The sequence below is a fragment of the Schistocerca americana genome, chromosome 8 (assembly GCF_021461395.2).
Source record: "Schistocerca americana isolate TAMUIC-IGC-003095 chromosome 8, iqSchAmer2.1, whole genome shotgun sequence".
Classification (NCBI taxonomy): domain Eukaryota; kingdom Metazoa; phylum Arthropoda; class Insecta; order Orthoptera; family Acrididae; genus Schistocerca; species Schistocerca americana.
The window spans coordinates 359,060,697-359,074,339 of record NC_060126.1 but is presented as its reverse complement, the minus strand read 5'-3'; the positions used below and the strand labels follow the sequence as shown (position 1 = coordinate 359,074,339).

The following is a 13,643-nucleotide window of genomic DNA, read 5'->3' as shown; positions in this document are numbered from 1 at the left end:
TGTGAAACACATCTATTGAACAAGTCCTCGTATCTCTTAAGCTATGCATTTTAGAACCCATGTTTACTAGATTGTTTTTGCATTGAATGATCCTTCCTGTCATGGCCTTAAAAACCGACCGTTTGTCCTGGGACATTCTGTATACAGGGTGGGCAACATAAAATTGGCCCAGAAAATATTCCATTTAAAATAGGCAACCCAACGTACATCATCCGCACATGGATACATCGTCACTACGAGGAATCCAGAGAATGTATGTTTATTGGACATTTGTTTCTTGTTTCGGGCCGTATTATCTCCTGACAAAATTTGGAAAATAAAGATTTTGCAGTAGACGAGATCTGTTTCATAGCATCGAAAATGAACAAGTGCTCATAGCTCGTAACGAACGCATTTTAGAGTCGATGTTTACTAGATATTTTTTCTTGTTTTGGTCTGAGGAATCTGTTCCCAAAAATTTGTATAATTAGTTTTGAGACGCATAATATACACCATTATACAGGGTGTATGTATGTATTAAACCAGGGACCTAGAAACGAGAGAGAGGCTTCGTCCCCCCGTAGCCCTCAGTGGTTCACAACCCCACAACAGGCTACAGCAGTCTACCCATGCCACCGCCGCCCCACACCAAACCCAGGGATATTGTGCGTTTCGGCCCCCATTGAACCCCCCCCCCCCCTCCCCCCACGCCACCTCCACCCCCGGGAACGTTTCACACCAGACGAGTGTAACCCCAAATGTCGTCTGCGTGATAGAATAATTATGGTGTACGCGTACGTGGAAACGGTGTTTGAGCAGCAATCGCCGGTACAGTGTAACTGAGGCGGAATAAGGAAAACCAGCCCGCATTCGCCGAGGTAGATGGAAAACCGCCTTAGAAACCATGGCCGGCACATCGGACCTTGACACTAATTCGGCGGGCGGATTCATGCCGGGGACCGGCACGCCTTCCCGCCCGGAAGGCAGCGCGTTAGATCGAGCGGTTAGCCGGGCGGATACAGGGTGTAACTGAAATAAGTGCAGATACTTTTGTAAGTTGTACGTTAATACACTACTGGCCACTAAAATTGCTACACCACGAAGATGACGTGCTGCAGGCGCGAAATTTAACCGACAGGAAGAAGATACTATGATATGCAAATGATTAGCTTTTCAGAGCATTCACAAAAGGTTGGCTCCAGTTGCGACACCTACAACGTACTGGGATGAGTAAAGTTTCCAATCGATTTCTCATACACAAACAGCAGTTGACCGGCGTTGCCTGGTGAAACGTTGTTGTCATGCCTCGTGTAAGGAGGAGAAATGCGTACCATCACGTATCCGGCTTTGGAAAAGGTCGGATTGTAGCCTATCGCGATTGCGGTTTATCATATCGCGACATTGCTGCTCGCGTTGGTCGAGATCCAATGACTGTTAGCAGAATATGGAATCGGTAGGTTCAGGAGGGTAATACGGAACGCCGTGCTGGATCCCAACGGCCTCGTATCACTAGCAGTCGAGATGACAGGCATCTTATCCGCATGGCTGTAACGGATGGTGCAGCCACGTCTCGATCCCTGAGTCAACAGATGGGGACACTTGCAAACAACAACCATCTGTACGAACAGTTCGACGACGTTTGCAGCACCGTGGACTATCAGCTCGGAGACCATGGCTGCGGTTACCCTTGACGCTGCTTCACAGACAGGAGCGCCTGCGATGGTGCACTCAACGACGAACCTGGGTGCACGAATGGCAAAACGTCATTTTTTCGGATGAATCTAGGTTCTGTTTACAGCATCATGATGGTCGCATCCGTGTTTGGCGACATCGCGGCGAACGCACATTGGAAGCGTGTATACGTCATCGCCATACTAGCATATCACCCGGCGTGATGGTATGGGGAGTCATTAGTTACAAGTCTCGGTCACCTCTTGTTCGCATTGACGGCACTCAGTGGACGCTACATTTCAGATGTGTTACGACCCGTGGATCTACCCTTCATTCGATCCCTGCGAAACCCAGCAGGATAATGCACGACCGCATGTTGCAAGTCCAGTACGGGCCTTTCTCGATACAGAAAATGTTGGACTGCTGCCCTGGCCAGCACATTCTCCAGATCTCCCACCAATTGAAAACGTCTGGTCAGTGGTGGCCGAGAAAATGGCTCGTCAGAATACGCCAGTCACTACTCTTGATGAACTGTGGTATCGTGTTGAAGCTGCATGGGCAGATGTACCTGTACACCCCATCCAAGCTCTGTTTGACTCAATGCCCAGGCGTATCAAGGCCGTTATTAGGGCCAGAGGTGGTTGTTCTGGGTGCTGATTTCTCATGATCTATGCATCCAAATTGCGTGAAAATGTAATCACATGTCAGTTCTAGCATAATATATTTGTCCAATGAGTACCCGTTTATCATCTGCATTTCTTCTTGGTGTAGCAATTTTAATGGCAAGTAGTGTATCTACACACACACACACACACAAAAAAAAAAGGTGCAAATGGCTCTTAGCACTATGGGACTTAACTGCTGAGGTCATCAGTCCCCTAGAACTTAGAACTACTTAAACCTAACTAACCTAAGGACAACACACACCTCCATGCCCGAGGCAGGATTCGAACCTGCGACCGTAGTGGTCGCGGGGTTCCAGACTGTAGCGCCTAGAACCGCTCGGCCACCCCGGCCGGCGTATGTACACACATCAGTGTGTTAGTTGTTCCTTCTCTGCGTCAAACAATTTTCACACAGACACGTCACAAAATTTACTACCTGCCGTTTTCTGCACGGTGGCAGCTGCACCATTAAGTAGACTACACATGTCAGTATAAACTAATTGTTTTCCGTTCGCCTTTACGGACTTCAACAACTGATCTGCTGGCCAAGAAAAATAAACATTAATCGGTTTCTCTTGCCACATGTACTTGGAGGTACCGCCGAACCTAAAGGAATACGACTTGTAGTAGCTGTCATTATTGGTCTGCAGACGATGTAAATACTGATGTAATGTTGTTCAGTAAAACATACTCAATCACTAACAGAAGTATTTGCACTTATACCCGTTGCACACCGTATACCCAAAATGCTTCACTACTAGCCTTCATGTGTTATGGTTACTTCCAAAGGTGATCCAAGTACCCCACAGAAGAAATACCTCAAAGGCTTTGACGACTCTTGATCCATTACTCTTACAAAAAATGTGCAGATGCCTAAAATAGTGTTAATATTCGACGAGATTTCTGGAACACAGCATGCGGTACAGTTCTTCGAGTCATGTTGAAAGCATTTGGACGCAAATACAGCCGAAATATCGGTACTCAAGGCACTGGATGCATGGCAGTATTCTGTGAAATCCCTTCGATGCATTAGAGAAACTGACTACAAAATTAATAATCTTAATGGATGCTGAAGATCCTGAAAAAATCCTGAAATATTATTATTGTCTCTTGTAACGTCACAGCTGAACACAACAGAATAGCACTAAAATCACGCTGTGAGCAATTTGTACTTTAAGCATGATGATGCACGACCAACGTCATCTTTTTCACATAATCGTTTTTCCTTTGGCCCACAGCATGGAGGCGGCACTCATCGTCTCGAGGGGTGGTGCCTAACATCACTGACAACTGGTCTAGGAACCGACATTGAAGCTTGCATATGCTATTACTTCAAAGGAGATCATAAGTAGTTCCACTTGAAAGGTCAGCAGTCTCGATCTGTGAAGAGCAATATGTGTGGTCGGAGAGTCTTTTAGGGGCAGATGTTTAATCAGACATAATCAACTTGATGTACTGGAGAGCTGAAAATTTTCCTTCCGTCGATGGAAGCGAAGAGTGTAATAATGTCCAAAGTGCATGGTGTTCACAAAATGGATAATACATGTCTGTTGGCCACCCTTCTGCGAGTGTGGAGGCTGTATGTTTTTCCATGCGATTAGTGTCGTTACCATTTCTAAAACATTCCACTTACCTGTTATTTGAATAATTTTGATTACAGTCTTACTCACCCTCCACTGCAGCTGAAGTTGGATGCCGGTGTGCTCCAGTCCGATCACTCTAGACTTGTGTGGAGCTGGCTCGAATCCTGGTAGAGAAAAACACCAGTATTTAACGGGCAAGCTGAAGAGACGTGGCGTACAGTTATAAAGAAGCATGAAACTTTAGGGTGTGTTTGGTGTTTAAGAGGACTCAACAGCACGACTGCCAGCGACCTTGATGAATTAGAGATAAATAAGTTTAAAATCCTAAAAACTGAAAAAAATATAAAATGAAAACACTTCTGAAGAGGCCAAGTACCTTGAAATGTCACTATGGAAAAATAAACCCCTTCAAAAGTAACTGGATGCAGCTAATTCATTACAAATTACCTTCACTTTCAGTAGTTGCAATTTTCTAATACGTCCACAATGGAAAGAATTATTTACGAGGGTGATCCAGTAATTAAAGAGACAAATTGGTCTGCAGAAAAAACTGTTTGTTGGGCAAGTTTGGTACTTTTGTGGCTTTAAGTTGGCATCACTGGGATGAGCCCTGGTCAGCTGATGAATGAACATTGTTTTGTTTATAACCTTAAAAATACATTTCAAGTTTGCGAGTTCGCTTGAAACTTCCATATTAGTTAAACAACATTATGTTATTCTTTTTTACTTGCTGAAGGCAAGAAACCAGCGAATATATACTGTAGAATGTCTAAAGTTTATGGTGAAGGTTGTATGAATGGTGAAAATTTTTACAAGTAGAGCAGGTCAAAAATGGTCACGACCCAGTGACAGACGAACACCGTTCTGACCGCACAATTGCAGTTTCAACTCCCTATAGTTGAGGTTCAATTTAGTACTGGTACAGTTCGTAACATTACCTGTAACAAGCTGAAGTACTGCAAAACAGGTGCAAGATAGGTCCCAAAGGAGTTGACGCAGATACACAAGGAAACAAGGCTGAGAGTGTGCACAGAGCTAAAGGCACGTTATGAAAGAGAATGTGAGCACTTCCTCAACGAAATTTTAACTTTTGATGAAACGTGGGTTCACTATTACGACCCTGAATCAAAAAGACAAAGCATGGAGTACAAACACATCAACTCATCTGTCAAGAAAAAATTCAAAACCCAAGCATCAACAGGAAAATTCAGAAGTCACAGGAAAATTCATGTTGACTGTGCTTTGGGATGCTGAAGGTCCAGTTTCTTGTGATTATCTCGAACAGCCAATACTACCCGAATTTGCTTTTAAACAAGAAGAGAGAGCCGTCGTGGATCTGAGGAGAGGTGTGATTCTCCAGCAAGACAACGCACGTCGTCATATTGCTCAACTAACCCGTGAAACGATCGACAAAATGGGCTGGGAGGTACTACCTCATCCCTCATACAGTCATGATTTAGCACCTAATAATTTCCATTTCTTTGGGGAAGGAGGCATTGCGTGGAAAGAGGTTCCAGGACAACGAGTACGTGAAAAAGTTTGTGGGGCTTGGTTCAAATATCAAGCTAAAGAGTTCTTTGCAGCCGGATTAAAAAAGCTATTAGCCCGTTGGAACAATTGCATAAATGTTCAAGGGGATTATGTTGAAAAAGTATTGTTTTGTAAAAACAAATACATTTTTTCCACACCAGTTTTCTCTTTAATTATTGAATGACCCTCGTACATTAATACGAGGAAGAATAGAAGAAGGAAAATACGGCAATGAGACAAGCATATAGTCGACAAGCAATTAGGAGTAAGTTAATGATTTTTGGCCACAGAAGAATGTTTGAAATTTAGAGCGTTAATATTCACAAATATCTGTAGCAAACATTTTTGAAACATTTCTCCAAAAATATTTTTGTTGACTAACCCCTAGGCATGGGCTTGTTTCTTCAACACTAAATAAGTTAAGCCACTATTTCTTTGATTATTTTAAAAAGGTTTAAAAGTCTAAATCGTTTGAACTTGTCATATGTCGGCTGTAGTATACGGAAGCTAAAGTGGAAAAATGCGAAAAACAGGACGGTGACCCGGCTTCGGTGGCCGAGCAGTTCTGGGCGCTCAGCCCGGAACCGCGCGACTGCTACGGTCGCAGGTTCGACTCCTGCCTCGAGCATGGATGTGTGTGAAGTCCTTAGGTTAGTTAGGCTTAAGTAATTCTAAGTTCTAGGAGACTGCTGACCACAGATGTTAAGTCCAATAGTGCTCAGAGCCATTTGAACCAGGATGGTGAATATCCGAAAATGCGTCACAGACAGAGCATAAGACGAGCACCTCCTTCTCTTGGCCACGAATTTCTTTCGCGGGTCGGATTAAAACAAATACTTTAAACTTTTACTCCACATAAAGAATAGTCCTTTCGTTGAAGTAAAAAGACATGGGTCATATTTCTGTATCCTGTGCGAAGACGAGTGAGAAGGACCTAAGTTCGTCTTTGTGGCTGGAATGATTTTCACCGAGTTTTGACTTCACTACTGCATCATATTGTCTGTGATATCCTACCACTCTTACCACTGTTCCTCCCATTCACGCCCGACCCTGTACCTCGATGGCGATGTGGTAGCATGTAGAGGAATGGCACATTGAATCATCGGGTTGTCACTACGCACCCTCCACCCCCTCCCTCCCCCTTCCCCAAAGCCTCCGCTTCATTTCCCTGAATTACAATGTGGCCTGGTAAGCAGCAGAATCAAACCTCCCCCCCCCCCTTCCCCCACCTTTTAAGGTGGAGTAAACCGTTCTTTATCTCCTGAACTGCTTTATCTGATGGTTACAAGCGTTTAACAGATTTTAGAGCATTCATGAAGTCAGAATAGACGGGAAATCTTGAGCACACTGGAATCGGTGACAATTGCTCTTGTCGATTTAGGGGAATAACAATAAAAAAAAATACCAGGTTTGTCGGACGGGTGCCCGAAATCCGCTCTGCCTCAATGCCACCTCGGTCGGTACCTAAGGTGCGATTAATAGCCAGTGCGTCTCTGTCTTAAGGCAAATCTGGAAGCTCTCCACGTACTTTATTTAGCGAGGCGTATTAAACATTTATGGTCATCGGTTCGTCAAATCACCGTGTGTACATCGTACTCAACAAGTTTCGAAGGACACTTCTGGTAGAGCTGACTAAACCTCCTTTCCCCGTTCCATTGGGGAATAGCTCGTGGAAAGAATGATGGTCGGTAAACCTCTGTATTGGCTCTAATTTCTCGAATTTCCCCATCGTACTCAGTTAGAGAGATAGATGTGAGAGGAAGTAATGTTTTACGACTCTTTCCGGAAAGTGCATTTTCGAAATTTCAGTAGTAAAACCTCTCCGTGGTGCACAACGCTCCTCTTGTACCGTCTGTCACTAGGGTCTGCTGAGTCTCTGTAACGCTCTCACGTCGACTAAATGACCCCGTGATGAAACGTGCCACTCTACGTTGGATCTCATCTATCTTTTCTATCAGTCCTGTCTGATAAGGATTCCTGACTGTGTACAGTACTCAAGGATGGGTCGAACAAGCACCTTGTAAGTCACTTTCTTCGTGAATGAATTACATTTCTTTAACATTATTTCTTATGAATCTGTCTGAGTCTTCTTTTCCTACCATTTGTTTTATTTAGATATTTACTCCTAGATGTTTTATGGTACACAGTGTTTCCAGCAATTTGTTGTCAACAGCGTAGTTGTACAGTAGCGGATTCCTTTTCCTACTATGTGCAATGTGTTACATTTATTTCCGTTCAGGGTCAACTGCCAGAACCTGCACCATTCTTCAATCCTCTGCAGGCCATTCTAAAAGTCGATATTGTCTTCTCGCATTGCTACTTTCCTTTAGACAACTACACCATCTGCGAACAGTCTTCGAGTTTCCGACGCTTCCTATAAGATAAAGGACTAGAATGCAAACAGTAGCGGTCCTATCGCATTGCCTTGGGGTACTCTGGAAATTACCTTTGCGTCTCTCGATTTTGTTCCGTTAAGGTCGACGTGATGAATTCTGCGTGTAAGGAACTGTTGTATGCAGTCGCAAATGTGATCCGATACTCGGTAAGATCATACTTTCTTCACTAAAGACACTGCGGGATTGTGTCAAACGCCTTCCTGAAGTCAAGGAACACTGCATCAACCTGAGCACCGTTGTCTACAGCGCTATTATCTCATGGAGGAACAGAGCGAACTGGGTTTCGCAAGATCTCTGTTTGCGGAATCCATGATCATTTTTATAGATGAGAACGTTGTTCTCCAAAATCGTCATAACACGTGACCTGACGTAAGGTCCGCAGGCCCATTTGATTTTAGTCTTAGAGGATAGGTTGTGTATGGTGATCATCAACAACATGTACACAACACTTCTGCTTGGACACCTCACACTCATGCACATACGAGGGTTGGAGCTTAAATAGCTTCAACTTTTTATTCACAACCAACGCAAAAGAGTTGCATGTTTGCACCTGTTACTGTCCTTCAAAGCAGTCACCAGCGTTGTGAAGAACCCGTTTCCAGCGATGTGGAAGGCGTAGTATACCGTTAGCAGAGCCTGTTCCGTTGATGGTGCGAATGGAGCGGTCAACTGCCTGTCGTATCTCCGGAACAGTTCTGAAGCGAATGTCACTAAGGAGTTCCTTCATCTTCGGAATCAAATCAAAGTCACAAGGATTTAAGTCCGTGGGCTGTGGTGGATGGTACAGTACTTCCCAGTCCCATCGACCGAACAGAGCAGCCACAGCTTGCGCTATATGCGCCCGCGCATTGTCGTGCAAAATGATGGGTGAGTTGCGCAGAAAGCGTCGCCGCTTCTTTCGCAGAGCTGGTCGCAGATGATGCTCCAAAAACGAACAGTAATACTGCACACTGACGGTTTGCCGTGGAGGGATGTAATGCGTTAGGATAACACCATCACAGTCGTACACGAGATTCACCATAACTTTAGACCGCTCCATTCGCACCATGAACAGAACAGGCTGTGCTAATGGTATACTACGCCTTCCACATCGCTGGTAACGGGTTCTTCACAACGCTGGTGACTACTTTGAAGGACAGTAACAGGTGCAAACATGTAACTCTTTTCTATCTGTTGTGAACAAATAGTTGCCACTATTTAAGTTCCAACCCTCGTAGTAGTTATGTATCTGACGCATCTATAAACAGAGGAACACAGTGACAAGCTATCGCCAGTTGAGCGTTGATAAGACAAGAAGCTAGAATGTTCTACACTGACTCCTTATACAGTAATGAGTATAACAACAGAGTTGTACATTATATCGCCGTAGAAAGCAGAAGAAGCAGGAAGGTAGGTGTTTAACGACCACCCGATGTCGAAGGCATGTGAGACAGAGTATCAACATCGCAAGCAGAGGGACGATACAGGATATTAACCGCGGTCTCTTTCAAGAAATGGCCCCTCCACTTACCTAAACCTAGTCATGTAACAGGCTGAACATATTCATTACGTATTAATGGGACCATGTGACCCAATGCTGCCGGCCGGAGTGGCCGAGCGGCTCTAGATGCTACAGTCTGGAACCGCGCGACCGCTACGGTTGCAGGTTAGAATCCTGTCTCGGTCATGGGTGTGTGTGATGTCCTTAGGTTACTTAGGTTTAAGTAGTTCTATGTCCTAGGGGACTGATGACCTCAGAAGTTAAGTCCCATAGCGCTCAGAGCCATTTGAATCATTTTTTTTTTTTTTTTTTTGGCCCAATGCTACTTTACGACAATATCAGACAGTAAGAAATTAACAGAAAGCTGATTGGACAATTTGAGAACGAAAAAAACGATAAAAATGCAAAAGGTTTACATTTAGTACGAGGTGTGTTAAATGCGTAATGCAACACTTTTTTTCTGGAACGAGGTTGATTTTATTCAGGACTCCAAACACCATATTATTCCCAGCTCTTTTGGCTACAAAATCCCTTTTCCAACAGAATCTCCGTTCAATGTGACGGCTTTACGTCATGTTACTGGGAGGGCCTGTACGCTCGCATGGTACCACCCTACTGGAACACACCTTTGAGTACCCCAAGTGGTGGAGAGTGTATCAGCACTACCAACAGAGACGTCCAGTTGTGAAGTGATGTGTTAGATTGTGATCGTTGATCACCTCGAATGAGTGTGTCTGCGCGTTCCAACATTGCAAGAATCACAGCTGTATACGAGCGGCCGACATGCAGGAGATCGGAAAGGTTTGTGCGATCTTGTGGCAATCACGACAGACACCTCGCCCAAAGACTCACCGTGTTTTTGTTCACTGCCAGGTCTTCGTAGACATTCTGCAAGGGCCTATAAATATCTACAAGCTCTGTTTTTCCACCAGTAGAAACCTAATGACAATTCTCCGCTTGGAACGCACCTCCTTACAGACGCCATTTTGAAGGCTACGTATATGGTCAACACTTATCGGAACTTCATGAAACTATAGGGGCTGAAGCGGGAATGTTCCACGATGGCCCAAAAAAATTTGCACAGTCTTTTCAGCCAAAACTGACAGAGACAAAAATTGCATTGCATTAGTTATTGAACCCCCTCATATATACAACAAGTAGATCGTTACAGTGCATGACTGTAAACTGTTGCAAGAAATTCCTGTACAGAATAAAAGAAGTGTTTCATAACATATTCTTTCGACTTACATTAGAAAATATTAAGCGTATCCCCCAAATTTTTCTTCTGCTCGAAGCTAATTTAAAACGAAAGCTGCAGATTGCGTCAGACTTGCTGTACAATGGCTAAAGAACTGTAAACCGTGAGGGAATCGTTTTTGCGTTTGGTGTTCCCGAAGTGAATGTAGCATTTCCTTGTGAATGAGTCTATATTATTAACCACAAATGCTACGAGGAAGTATATGTACACTGATTGTAGAGTCAGAACTCCGAGGCACTTGAAAAATTGACAGTACGAAGTTCACAAATGGACACTGCAGATCGTTCTGACAGCCCTTCTCTGCGCTCAGAATGGTGTTTTGAATGCATATACTTGCACCAGCCCCAAAATATACCATAGGATAGGAGAGAAAGAAAGTGTGCAAAGTAAACAACTTTGGCGCTTCGGTGTCTGTGACAGTGAAGACTGTTCTTGTGGTAAAGAGAGCAGTACTTATTTTCTGTTCATGGTTCTGTACACGATACTTCCAAAGGAGCTTTACATCTACCTTCTGTTGTAAGTATTTGAAATGTTTGTCGTTAATGATTATTTGATCGCCTTTTTCTACCAAATTTCGGTTTCGTAAGTGTATTGTTTAAGAAATGACTCGTATTGTGTTTCCTTGCAGTTAATCTTCAATCTGTTTCCCGCAAGCCGTGAGTTAATATTACCCACAACCCTGTTATCTACATCTCATCTATTACATTCCACATCTTTGTGAATGCCAGTGTCATTAGTAGATTGAGGAATTTTTGATCAGCCGTCATCATCGATAAATCTGAGGGACGTTTCGAAAGGAAGCTTCGTCATGGTTTTTTACACGGAAAATTATACGCAAAAACAAATACACCATGGCACAATGAACTATACACCTTGCACTATTTTTCAACATAGTCGCAATATACATTGAAACATCTGTCTTAGTGTGCCGTCACTTTGTAGAAATCACTCTGATAAAACTCAGTGCCATGCGATGCAAGGAGTGTCACAGCCTGTTGCACCTCAGCGTTGATTTGTAAGTGAAGTCCGGAGAGCACGTGTTTCAATGCAGGGAACAGGTGAAAGTCCGGTGGTGCAAGATTGGGGCTGCAGGCCGGGTGAACGAAACAGGATCATATTAGTCACTTTGGATGAGAGGGATTGGATCACTCGGCCTTCAGCCCCGATCTTGCCCCAATGGACATTTACTTGTTGCTTGCACTGAAAGCTGCACTCTCGGGACGTCACTTCGAAACCAGTGCTGAGATGGAGCAGGGTGTGCGACAGTTCCTTGCACCACAGGACAGATTTACCAGAGTAGTTTCTTCAAACTGACAGCAGGCTACGACAAATGACTTAATTTTGGTGGCGACTATGTCGAAAAATAGTTAAAGGTGTATAGTTCGTGATGCCATGGTGTATCTGTTTTTGGGAATAAAGTTTCCGTGTTAACAAAAAGGATGGGACTTACTTTCGGAATGCCCCCTCGTATTAAGAGAAGCAATGGAACCACAACGTATCAACCTTCCTACGCTTTAGGTATGGAACGAAAATTTATTCAGCTTTTCTCCTATGTCATCAGAAAAAGAAAACGGAACTGGATTGGACATTGTTTGAGGAGGGGTTGTTTATTGAAGGAAGGAACAAAAGGAATGTCTTCAAATGTGTGTGAAATCTTATGGGATCTAACTGCTAAGGTCATCAGTCCCTAAGCTTACACACTACTTAACCTAAATTATCCTAAGGACAAACCCAGACACCCATGCCAGAGGGAGGACTCGAACCTCCGCCGGGACCAGCCGCACAGTCCATGACTGCAGCGCCTTAGACTGCTCGGCTAATCCCACGCGGCCAAAAGGAATGGTGGAGGGAAAAAGGGGAAGAGGAAAGAGAAGATATCAAATGCTGGACAATATCAAAGGAGGCAAATATTCAGAAATAAAAATGTAAATGTCGTGTGACTAGGGCCTCCCATCGGGTAGACCGTTGGCCGGGTGCAAGTCTTTCGATTTGACGCCACTTCGGCGACTTGCGCGTTGATGAGGATGAAATGATGATGATTAGGACAACACAACACCCAATCCCTGAGCGGAGAAAATCTCCGACCCAGCCGGGAATCGAACGCGGGCCCGTAGGATTGACATTCTGTCTTGCTGACTACTCAGCTACCGGGAGCGGTCTATTGAGAAATGAAAAGACTGGCTATGGACAGACAAAAGAGGAAGAGGCTTAGCCCATGACTATTACTCTCCTAATTCAGTAGTTTTCCATGTCATGACACGCACTGTCAAATACTTTTCTTAAAATAAACGTCAAAGACTCACCGTCTTTAAGAGATACACCACTGCGCCACTTCGTCAAGTTTCTAAGATAGAGCTGTAACTAGGTGTTACATGGCACCTACCTCACATTTTTAAGTATCGTTATTAGCAGTAAAACTTCCAGACCGTGTATCCGAATTTACCCTTTTATTTGCTGAAGTCAGACCCTCAGGCGCGTAATTACTGACCAAATAAACCCGCTAATTAAATTTTGTTATGGTCAACGGAATACGTATTCATCCGTTGTTAACAAGTGAGAAATGCGCGCAGCTGTTGCGGCCTTCCGTCTTCCCAGGATACAGGGGGACGGAGGAAACCATTACTGAAGCAAAACGGTGGCTGCTATGACGCCTGGAAGGAGCGTGATAACGCGAGACGAATGGCGGGATGTGCACAGGAATACGTGCCGGCTGAGCATAACTCAGCGCAAGACATACGGGGGTCCCTCCTGTCCTCACGCCACGGCCCAAGGGCAAGCGCATTCCACGTAACATTTGCTTGTGGCGTAACTCCCTTACAGTCTCCAATAACTATGCATGAATAACACTTCGTGTTAAAAATACCTCTTGCATTATGACACTTAAAAATGGCTCTGAGCACTATGGGACTCAACTGCTGAGGTCATTAGTCCCCTTGAACTTAGAACTAGTTAAACCTAACCAACCTAAGGACATCACACACATCCATGCCCGAGGCAGGATTCGAACCTGCGACCGTAGCGGTCTCGCGGTTCCAGACTGCAGATTATGACACTTAGCATTGAGGTAACAGAAGTCATGGG

At 44.3% G+C, this 13,643-nt stretch overlaps 1 long non-coding RNA gene across 1 annotated transcript in view; it reads right to left on the bottom strand.

Moving 5' to 3' along the window:
• LOC124545104 overlaps positions 1–13,643 on the bottom strand; it is a 566,221-nt gene that overhangs the window by 62,513 nt on the left and 490,065 nt on the right. The window contains exon 3 of the long non-coding RNA XR_006967589.1: positions 3,986–4,062. This is a non-coding gene — a long non-coding RNA (uncharacterized LOC124545104). The remainder of the gene's footprint in view (positions 1–3,985; positions 4,063–13,643) is intronic.